Source organism: Capricornis sumatraensis, chromosome 2 (assembly GCF_032405125.1).
Source record: "Capricornis sumatraensis isolate serow.1 chromosome 2, serow.2, whole genome shotgun sequence".
In the NCBI taxonomy this organism is placed as follows: Eukaryota; Metazoa; Chordata; class Mammalia; order Artiodactyla; family Bovidae; genus Capricornis; species Capricornis sumatraensis.
In genome coordinates, this window is record NC_091070.1 from 143,674,300 (window position 1) to 143,686,147 (window position 11,848).

Sequence of the window (11,848 nt, forward strand, 5' to 3'; positions counted from 1 at the left end):
TTACACTGCTGTTCTTATGGGAAAATAATGATTCCAAACGTTTCTTTCTGTTCCTCTTGAAGCTTCCTGGGAAGAATCTTGAGCTCTTAAAGCCAGTGAGGTTCGGTGAGGAATGAAATAGAAAGTCGTCTCTTTATATAGGGTCTTGTTGCAGAGATGCAAAAGCGGAGGAAAATCCCTTCAAGGGGAAACCTGGAACAAAGCCAGAAAAAAAGTTTAACTGACACCCAGCCAAGTCCAGCATTAACCCCTTCCATGGCACTCAGTACTGAAACTGCTTTCTCCATCACAGAAAAAGAAAACACTTCCAAGGCTAAAAATTAAAACTTTTCCTTGCTTTTCCCTCCAAAAGGATATTTTTGCATGAAGCAGGAGATCAACCCTGGGATTTCTTTGGAAGAAATGGTGCTAAAGCTGAAACTCCAGTACTTTGGCCACCTCATGAGAAGAGTTGACTCATTGGAAAAAACTCTGATGCTGGGAGGGATTGGGGGGAGGAGGAGAAGGGGATGACCGAGGATGAGATGGCTGGATGGCATCACCGACTCAATGGATGTGAGTATGAGTGAACTCTGGGAGATGGTGATGAACAGGGAGGCCTGGCATGCTGCGATTCATGGGATCGCAAAGAGTCGGACATGACTGAGCGACTGAACTGAATGTTTGTTTCAGAATAAGATTTTCTGAATCCAACTGGGGAGAAGAGAGACAGAGAGAAAGTAAATTACACTCTAGTTCTTGAAGTGGCTGAACAGGCACTATGTCATGTGAACTGATTTTTGTCCATTATGAAGATATGTTTGCAATTCAAAGACAGAGACTATATTTTCTCTTGCAAGGAAAAGGAAAAGACACTTTCTTTTGATAAATTATTTTTAAAAAGGGAGACAGCGTAGCTTCTGAGTTTCATACATTTTATTCACAAATAGTTTTTTGGGCAGCAAAGATCAAGTTTCTGAAATGATTTTCTTGAATAGAGAATAATAGAATGCTACCAAAAGAAGAGAAATATTTTCTTCTTTTGTTTTAGAAAAGTTATTAATTCTTGATTCAGTTGCTGGATAATTGAGAATCTTACATGCAGACTTGCATGCAAATGATGGAATTCCCCTGAAGTGGTAAATCTCTTAGAATGTGAGACTTAACCACAAAAGGTTAAAACATGAAAAATAATTTGTTTCTCTTATATGAGATGAGGACAACAATCTTATGCTCTTTATTTCCCCTCTAATGAAATGACTTTTTAAAAGGTATTTTTAAATAGCTGTTTTTGCCTTGCACACATGTACTTCAGTCTGCAAAACACTTACCCATCATAAAGAAACCAGAACAGCCACTTCCTTGTAATATACACGTGCAGGTCTTTCTCCCCTGTGGATCATCAGTTCCTACCATAGTCTCAGATCAGTTCTCGTTCATCACTGTATCTACTTTTGCCTTCCCAAAGCCTAATGCATGTTTTAACACTTAGCGGGTGCCAAAGAAGTATAACCATAAGTAGTTTAAATTAAAATTTGGAGAAGAAACTTCCAAAATGTTAGCAATAATATGTAACTACTGCATGAGAAAAAAATGTTGGATTTTACAAAAAAAAAAAAAAATTCCAAAGCTCACTGACTCCCAGAGATGTGTAAATAAACAGCCCTGTGCCTTTTGACAGAGAAAGACCATAACTGAGATTTGGAACTAATAATTAATTGTTCCTCATGGCTGGAGAGGTTCTGGACCTCCTCTTGGGTGCAGATGAGGCTCCCATTCAAGGATAAGGAGAGAAAAAGAAGTGGAAGCAGCTACTGACTTTAATAACATGTAAGTGTGACTTCAACTGCCAAATAGCTAAGGATCAGAAAAGTAGCTTTGGCAAAATTAGCTGATGAGCAAGTAATCTACAGGTCTTTACAAGCTCATGTCATGGAAGAAGACGATCAGAACCATGTAGGTTGACTGCTTAACTCAGAGGAGATACAAAGGGAATTATGGAATTTCAGTGTAATTCTCTGGAGCGTAAAGACAAAACTGAACAATAGGATCCCAAAATGAGATCACCAAGAACAAGTTTTTGCAAAAAAACTTCTGTTTCACACTTGAATAGAATTCTAAACTTGGAACATTGGGGAAATATTTAATCGGCTGCGAGAGCCGGCACCCTAAGCACGGCCGAGAGGAGCTCCCCCATGTCCGAGGTCAGGGGCAGCGGCCTAGAGTGCCAGGCTGCCACGGCGCAGGAACGCCGAGAGGAGCTACCCCACTTCTGAGGTCAGTGGGGGCCGAGAGGAGCTACCCCGCGTCCGAGGTCGGGGCAGCGGCCAGGAGGAGCATCCCGAAGACCGGTGGCTGCGCAGGCGCAGGAGGGCCTAGAGGAGTCATCCCACATTGAAGGTCAGGAACAGCGGTGGTAAGGAGATACCCCTTGTCCAAGGTAAGGAGCAGCGACTGTACTTTCCTGGAGCAGCCATGAAGAGATACCCCACACCCAAGGTAAGAGAAACCCAAGTAAGATGGTAGGTGTTGCAAGAAGGCATCAGAGGGCAGACACACTGAAGCCATACTCACAGAAAACTAGTCAATCTAATCACACTAGGACCACAGCCTTGTCTAACTCAATGAAACCAAGCCATGCCTGCAGGGCAACCCAAGAGGGGCGGGTCATGGTGGAGAGGTCTGACAGAGCATGGTCCACTGGAGAAGGGAATGGCAAGCCACTTCAGTATTCTTGCCTTGAGAACCCCATGAACAGTATGAAAAGGCAAAATGATAGGATACCAAAAGAGGAACTCCCCAGGTTGGTAGGTGCCCAATATGCTACTGGAGATCAGTGGAGAAATAACTCCTGAAAGAATGAAGGGATGGAGCCAAAGCAAAAACAATACCCAGTTGTGGATGTGACTAGTGATAGAAGCAAGATCCGATGCTGTAAAGAGCAGTATTGCATAGGAAACTGGAATGTCAGGTCCATGAATCAAGGCAAATTGGAAGTGGTCAAACAAGAGATGGCAAGGGTGAACGTCGACATTCTAGGAATCAGTGAACTAAAATGGACTGGAATGGGTGAATTTAACTCAGATGACCATTATATCTACTACTGCGGGCAGGAATCCCTCAGAAGAAATGGAGTAGCCATCATGGTCAACAAAAGAGTCCAAAATGCAGTACTTGGATGCAATCTCAAAAACCACACAATGATCTCTGTTCGTCTCCAAGGCAAACCATTCAATATCACAGTTATCCAAGTCTATGCCCCAACCAGTAACACTGAAGAAACTGAAGTTGAACCGTTTTATGAAGACCTACAAGACCTTTTAGAACTAACACCTAAAAAAGATGTCCTTTTCGTTATAGGGGACTGGAATGCAAAAGTAGGAAATCAAGAAACACCTGGAGTAACAGGCAAATTTGGCCTTGGAATGTGGAATGAAGCAGGGCAAAGACTAATAGAATTTTGCCAAGAAAATGCATTGGTCATAGCAAACACCCTCTTCCAACAACACAAGAGAAGACTACACATGGACATCACCAGATGGTCAACACCGAAATCAGACTGATTACATTCTATGCAGCCAAAGATGGAGAAGCTCTATACAGTCAACAAAAAGAAGACCAGGAGCTGATGGTGGCTCAGATCATGAACTCCTTATTACCAAATTCAGACTCAAATTGAAGAAAGTAGGGAAAACCGCTAGACCATTCAGGTATGACCTAAATCAAATCCCTTATGATTGTACAGTGGAAGTGAGAAATAGATTTAAGGGACTAGATCTGATAGATAGAGTGCCTGATGAACTATGGAATGAGGTTCGTGACATTGTACAGGAGACAGGGATCAAGACCATCCCCAAGAAAAAGAAATGCAAAAAAGCAAAATGGCTGTCAGGAGGCCTTACAAATAGCTGTGAAAAGAAGAGAGGCGAAAAGCAAAGGAGAAAAGGAAAGATATAAGCATCTGAATGCAGAGTTCCAAAGAAGAGATAAGAAAGCCTTCCTCAGCGATCAATGCAAAGAAATAGAGGAAAAAACAGAATGGGAAAGACTAGAGATCTCTTCAAGAAAATTAGAGATACCAAGGGAACATTTCTTGCAAAGATGGGCTCGATAAAGGACAGAAATGGTCTGGACCTAACAGAAGCAGAAGATATTAAGAAGAGGTGGCAAGAATACACAGAAGAACTGTACAAAAAAGATCTTCACGACCCAGATAATCATGATGATGTGATCACTAATCTAGAACCAGACATCTTGGAAAGTGAAGTCAAGTGGGCCTTAGAAAGCATCACTACGAACAAAGCTAGTGGAGGTGATGGAATTCCAGTAGAGCTATTTCAAATCCTGAAAGATGATGCTGTGAAAGTGCTCCACTCAATATGCCAGCACATTTGGAAAACTCAGCAGTGGCTACAGGACTGGAAAAGGGCAGTTTTCACTCCAATCCCAAAGAAAGGCAATGCCAAAGAATGCTCAAACTACTGCACAATTGCACTCATCTCACACGCTAGTAAAGTAATGCTCAAAATTCTCCAAGACAGGCTTCAGCAATATGTGAACCGTGAACTCCCTGATGTTCAAGCTGGTTTTAGAAAAGGCAGAGGAACCAGAGATCAAATTGCCAACATCCGCTGGATCATCGAAAAAGCAAGAGAGTTCCAGAAAAACATCTATTTCTGCTTTATTGACTATGTCAAAGCCTTTGACTGTGTGGATCACAATAAACTGTGGAAAATTCTGAAAGAGATGGGAATACCAGACCACCTGACCTGCCTCTTGAGAAATCTGTATGCAGGTCAGGAAGCAACAGTTAGAACTGGACATGTAACAACAGACTGGTTCCAAATAGGAAAAGGAGGACGTCAAAGCTGTATATTGTCACCCTGCTTATTTAACTTCTATGCAGAGTACATCATGAGAAACGTTGGGCTGGAAGAAGCACAAGCTGGAATCAAGATTGCCGGGAGAAATATCAATCACCTCAGATATGCAGATGACACCACCCTATGGCAGAAAGTGAAGAGGAACTAAAAAGGCTCTTGATGAAAGTGAAAGAGGAGAGTGAAAAAGTTGGCTTAAAGCTCAACATTCAGAAAACGAAGATCATGGCATCCGGTCCCATCACTTCATGGGAAATAGATGGGGAAACAGTGGAAACAGTGTCAGACTTTATTTTTTTGGGCTCCCAAATCACTGCAGATGGTGACTGCAGCCATGAAATTAAAAGATGCTTATTCCTTGGAAGAAAAGTTATGACCAACCTAGATAGTATATTCAAAAGCAGAGACATTACTTTGCCGACTAAGGTCTATCTAGTCAAGGCTATGGTTTTTCCTGTGGTCATGTATGGATGTGAGAGTTGGACTGTGAAGAAGGCTGAGCGCTGAAGAACTGATGCTTTTGAACTGTGGTGTTGGAGAAGACTCTTGAGAGTCCCTTGGACTGCAAGGAGATCCAACCAGTCCATTCTGAAGGAGATCAGCCCTGGGATTTCTTTGGAAGGAATGATGGTGAAGCTGAAACTCCAGTACTCTGGCCACCTCATGTGAAGAGTTGACTCATTGGAAAAGACTCTGATGCTCTGAGGGATTGGGGGCAGGAGGAGAAGGGGATAACAGAGGATGTATGGCTGGATGGCATCACCGATTCAGTGGACGTGAGTTTGAGTGAACTCTAGGAGATGGTGATGGACAGGGAGGCCTGGCGTGCTGTGATTCATGGGGTTGCAAAGAGTCGGACACGACTGAGCAACTGAACTGAACTGAATGAAACATCTCATAATAAAATATCAAAAATTAAGTAAGGAAAAAATCTAAAATATTGTTGGGACAAACCACAGATCACCAATAAAGAAGTAAGTATAAAGATTACATCAGATTTTCTAACAGTAGCTGGAATGCAAGAAAACAGCAGATGTTACTTTGAAAGAAAAGAACTTCACTTTTGTATTTTCACAATCAACTAAGCTATTATTGAAATGTGATTGAAAAATACATTTCTTTTTGGGCATATTAGGTCTCACAAGTTTACTATGCAAGAACCTTTTTTGAAAAAAAAAAAAAATCGAAAACCTTTTGGAGGCACTTGCCTGGCAGTTCAGTGGCTTAGACTCTGAACTCCCAAAACAGGGGGCCCAGGTTCAATTCCTGGTCAGGGAATTAGATCTTGACTATAGCGACAAAGAACCCATGCGTCCCAACTAAGACCTGGTGTAGCCAAATAAATAAATAAAAATTTAAAATCTAAACAACAACAACAAAAATAAACCTTTTGGAGAAATTGATTTAGCAAAATCAGCAAAAAGTTCAGAAGGAAGCTATAAATTACATAGTGTTTCAGTTACCCAGTACTGTATCCCAAATCACCCCAAAACTTAGTGGTTTAAAGCAGTAGCCTTTCTTTTGCTCACTGATGTGCAAACTGGGCAGGCTGACTCTCTCTGCCCACTTTCCAGCACATGGGCTTCAAGGTAGTCAAACATATAGCATATCGACTCAGGACACCCAAGGCATGCGCCTCAAGAGAACAAGCCAAGTGGAAGTTGTACTGCTTTCTAACCTAGACTATTCAATTTTTCTGTCAAGAACTGTGATGAGTATGAGAGTTTACACTGCTCACAAGCTAACAGTGTAGCCTGCCACATTTTCATGAATGTTGGGAGAAGGCACAAGACTCCTAGGTCAAGGACAAAGGATAGTTCATTAATTGCAGTAAAAGCAGTAGATGGAGAATAAGCATTCTCTCCCACCAATGCCTTGAGCCCCAGTTTCACAGGGTGTTGCATAGAGGGTCAAGCTCCTCACACACTGGGTTGCGTTTCTAGAACAGGAGCATTGAGCTTAGGAAACTCAAATATATTTTACTGAACAATAAACATTTTTATACTTCACTCTGGAGAGAGACACTCTCTATTTTAAGACTTTAAGCAAATCTGTTCTTTGCCCCAGAGGGAGATATTATCTTCTAGATCAGTTTATTACCTAAATATCCTTCAAAAGTTAGTTTAGAACAAATATGGTCAGTGCCTCTGCTTGGAAGACGTGAGGAAATGCAACAGACCCATAGAGAATCATCTCTCAAGAGTCTCATTTCTACTACATTTGTTAGAAGGATAAACATTTACTGAGAGATTGAGGCACAAGGACTTTTGCTTTCAACAAAGATGGAGTAACAAGGGCCAGCTTTACTCTCTAGTCTGAAGCCCAAAACTGGACAAAATATATGAACAATGGATTTCAAGACATTGGAATTAGAAAATGAGTGATGATAACCCCTGAGACGCTTACTCCTTGGAAGAAAAGTTATGACCAACCTAGATAGCATATTCAAAAGCAGAGACATTATTTTGCCAACAAAGGTCCATCTAGTCAAGGCTATGGTTTTTCCTGTGGTCATGTATGGATGTGAGAGTTGGACTGTGAAGAAGGCTGAATGCTGAAGAATTGATGCTTTTGAACTGTGGTGTTGGAGAAGACTCTTGAGAGTCCCTTGGACTGCAAGGAGATCCAACCAGTCCATTCTGAAGAAGATCAGCCCTGGGATTTCTTTGGAAGGAATGATGGTGAAGCTGAAACTCCAGTACTTTGGCCACCTCATGTGAAGAGTTGACTCATTGGAAAAGACTCTGATGCTGGGAGGGATTGGGGGCAGGAGGAGAAGGGGATAACAGAGGATGAGATGGCTGGATGGCATCACTGACTTGATGGACGTGAGTCTGAGTGAACTCCAGGAGTTGGTGATGGACAGGGAGGCCTGGCGTGCTGCGATTCATGGGGTCGCAAAGAGTAGGACACGACTGAGCGACTGAACTGGCTGACTGACTGAACCCCCGAGAAATGGAAAACAAACAAGTAAACTCTATGATTCCTCCCACTACTGACTTGAGAGAGTTTTTGGACCTTGAATGGGGGAGAGTGATCACAAACAGAGCTCAGAAAATTCCCTGAGGCCCAGCTGAGAGTCTGAGGAAATCAAGGTGGTTAGAGTTCTCAGGGCAGAGTACAGGGGAGGAGAGAGTTATACCCACAGATAGAAACACTGGGCTAATAAACTTACTAAAAATCATTGTTGCTCTTTTTAAAACAAAGTGGCTGCACTGGGTCTTTGTTGTGGCACATGGGCTTCATTGCCCCACAGCATGTAGGATCTTGGTTCCTTGGCCAGGATTGAACCCAAGTCCCTTGCATTGGAAGGCAAATTCTTAACCACTGGACCACCAGGGAAGCTACTTTAAAAAAATTTTTTTAAGTTATTGCTATCTTTAAAAAAAGAACCAAAACAAATAAACAAAAAATCCAATGCTCAAGATCATTTCTATCAACCCAGAACTAAATGGCAGAAAATAATAACAGGCAAAAGTTAGAGACAGAGGACAAAAAGGGATTGTTTAAAGGAGATTAAAATGTGTTAAGATGTTTGTCTGCTTGTATAGAAAGGAAATATGAAGGGTAATAAATTGGTAGAAGAAAATTTGTATAAGAAAACCATCCAAAAAGAAAAATAGAATAAATTTTTAAATAACCAGAATATAATTTAATACACCCAAACAGAAGCAAGAAAGGATTATTTGTAAGAAAAACAAGGTGTTTAGAATATATTAAATGAGCTAGCAGAAATGTTTTAATATGAGTAGTTAAAATAAAATATATGGATAAACTTAATGATCAAAAGAGGAGATCTTAGCTTGTGTTCTCAAAACCAAGACCAGCAGTGAGTAGTTTACGAGAATCAACAAGCTATAAGAAAAAGATAAAGAAAGTTAAAACTAAAGGGAGAAAAGACAAATATGAACCAAAAGAAAGCCAGGATAGTAATTTTAATATCAAAATACACTTGAAAATAAGAACATCCTAAGTGTTGAAAAGGGGTGTTCTCTAGTGTTGAGAAAATGAATAATAGTTCAAGAAGCTGCTACTGGTAATTGGAAATACTAACGCATGTCTCGGAAAGTGATATGTGAAGCAGAAATTTTCTTTGAGAATTAAAATTTACTGTCTGTGATAAGATCAAGCGATTTGATATCAATTCAAATTGCCTTCATCTCTATTAAGTTCCAGTTTCTGTCTCTATTTACTAGCTTTGCTCCTTTCAACAAGTCACTTATCTTTTTTTGGTCAGTATCCTCCTCTCAACAGCAGGATACACAATATCTAGCTAACCAACTGTGTGACTTTAAGTTTGTCTCTCTGATTCTCAACTTCCAGTTTCTAAAGTAGATATTTAAAAATACCTGCTATGCCAAAACACGTTGGTAAGAGAAAGTGAATGTAAAGGGTTTGGTGAAATGTGATGTCCTATAGATATTATTGTTGTTTTTACCATTATAGCAGCAATTTTCTCATTGTTCAAAAATTAGAACATGGCTTCCCAGGTGGCACAGTGGTAAAGAATCTGCCAATACAGGAAACCAAAGAGACCTGAGTTCCATCCCTGGGTAGGGAAGATCCCTGGAGAAGGAAATGGCAACTCACTTTAATATTCTTGCCTGGAAAATTCCATGGACACAAGAGGAGCCTGGTGGGCCGCAGTCCTTGGGGTAAAAAAGAGTCGAACTCAACTGAGCACACACAAACACATCATTACAGCAGTAATTTGCTCACTGTTCAGCTGTTCAACTGTATTTGCTCATTGAAACAGCTGTATTATTTCAAAAATTAGAACATGGCTTTCCATGTGGCGCAGAGGTAAGAATCTGTCTGCCGATACAGGAGATCCAAGAGACAGGTTTGATCCCTGGGTAGGGAAGAAAATGGCAACTCACTCTAGTATTCTTGCCTGGAAAATTCCATGGACAGAGAAGAAACCTGGTGGGCTACAGTCCATGGGGTCGCAAAGAATCGAACACAGCTGAGCGTGCACACACACACACTTCATTATAACAATTCACTCACTGTTCAGCTGTACTGTTTGAAAAATTAGAACATGTCAATGTAATAATATTATCATGTATGTACACAGAATGCATATATTTTCACACTATTTTTCACCACCCAATTAGGTATTGCTATTCCCACTGTAAGACAATGACACTAATTCAGAAAGGTCACAGAACTGGACAAGGATCATTCAGCTAGAAACCTACAGAGCGTGTATTGAACTCATATCTTTTGGACACCACTATTAAAATGTGACACTCTGCCAAGTAAAATATACATAACAAGCGTTCTAATCAAACAGTGAAGACACACTCTGGAATGAGTTAAAACTAGGAAAGGAAATGGCCCCTTAGTCCTTAAAGAGGTGAAGAGGCATAAGGAAGTAATTAGAGAAGTAGTCAGCTTTCATTGCACCTCAGAGCACAAGAGAAACCAGTGTCATAAATGCAGTGAGGCATCTAGTTCTCTGCGTCTTCAGCCAATGGAAGGCAAGAATGGCACAGAAAGCCCTCATACTGTCAACGATTCCACACAACGCTCTATTTCAGGGCAAATGTATACGGATCATTTCTTCTACACATGGCACTTTCTCAGAAAGCACAAAATGAAACCAGACGCTGAAACAAAGGAATGACCTTTCTTAGCAGCAGCTGAATGCCCTGGGTTCTTTTCTTCTCTCAGTAGTCAACAATATCCAGGAACTCACTGCCTTTCTAGGCAGGGAAGGGCAATCCATGGATGAGCAATGGAGACAAGAAGGAAGGAAGAGTCTCACTGGTGGAGTTGTTTGGCAGACACCCAAGTTGTCTGTCAAGTACTTTCTCAGTGTTGGTGAAAGGTGAGACTGGGTTAAAATTGTGAGGAAGCCACTGTAAGTCCTCTCCCTTCCCCCGGCCATATTTCAGAATCTTCTTGCTGGGAAAGCCCCATTTCTCTTTCCCCACAGCAGCCAGCTTTCTCCTACTTCCTCATCGTTCTGACTACAAATCTGTTTTTAAGCATTTACACCTAGGGGTAAGAACAAAAAGTATTTGCTCTGGGCACACTTGCTCTTCAAGCTTCATCTCTGGTCGTTGACTGAGGGAGTCATTCACCTCATCGAGGCAATTTTGAGGAGAAAAGAGGAGAAGCTCTGGATGGAAGAAGCTGAGGGTCCCTCCATGCCTGTGAAATCTCAGAGCTGAGGTGCAGGCTTACTCCTAAGATGGCAGGGCAAAGCAGTGGGCAATTCCCTTTCTACTTGCCAGCTCCATATTGCACTATTTACTAACCAAGGATTTTGAGGAAGGAAATTTTGTGGCTACCTTGTCAGTGAGGGAGAAAAAATTCCACCGGGGGTAAGTGGGCTGTTTTATGAACCACAAAGAGGAAATTAAAATCCTTTCCCATCACTTCTTGGTATTTTGGCTAGAATCAAGTGTAGTTTCTGTTCTTATCAGTTTAATATCTTTTCCCACTGAAAAATGTGGCTCTGCTATGTTGGGGCCAGGAGTAATCAAACCAGTGTTAGGAGGAAAGAAAGTGAAGCCTCTCAGTCGTGTCCGACTCTTTGCGGCCCCATGGACACCAGGCTCCTCTGTCCATGGGATTTTCTAGGCAAGAGTACTGTGAGTGGGTTGTCATTTCCTTCTCCAGGGAATCTTCCCCACCCAGGGATCGAACCCAGGTCTCCTGCATTGTAGACAGACGCTTTACTGTCTGAGCCACCAGGGAAAACAAACACAAATTATGAGATTTTCTAATCAAAGTAGCTTCCCGGGTGGCTCAGTGGTAAAGAACCCACCTACAGTGCAAGAGACTCCAGTTCGATCCCTGGATGGGGACGATCCCCTGGAGGAGAAGATGGCAATCCACTCCAGTATTCTTCCCTGGAGAATCCCATGGACAGAGGAGCCTGGCGGGCTACAGTCCATGGGATTGAAAAAGGGGTGGACACAATTTAGTGACTAAACAGCAATTAAATAACACACTTCAACCTTTGATTTTCCAGCATA

At 41.7% G+C, this 11,848-nt stretch overlaps 1 pseudogene; it reads left to right on the forward strand.

Moving 5' to 3' along the window:
* Positions 1–11,241: 11,241 nt before the first annotated feature.
* LOC138074610 (U2 spliceosomal RNA) lies at positions 11,242–11,448 on the forward strand (annotated as a pseudogene).
* Positions 11,449–11,848: the final 400 nt, after the last annotated feature.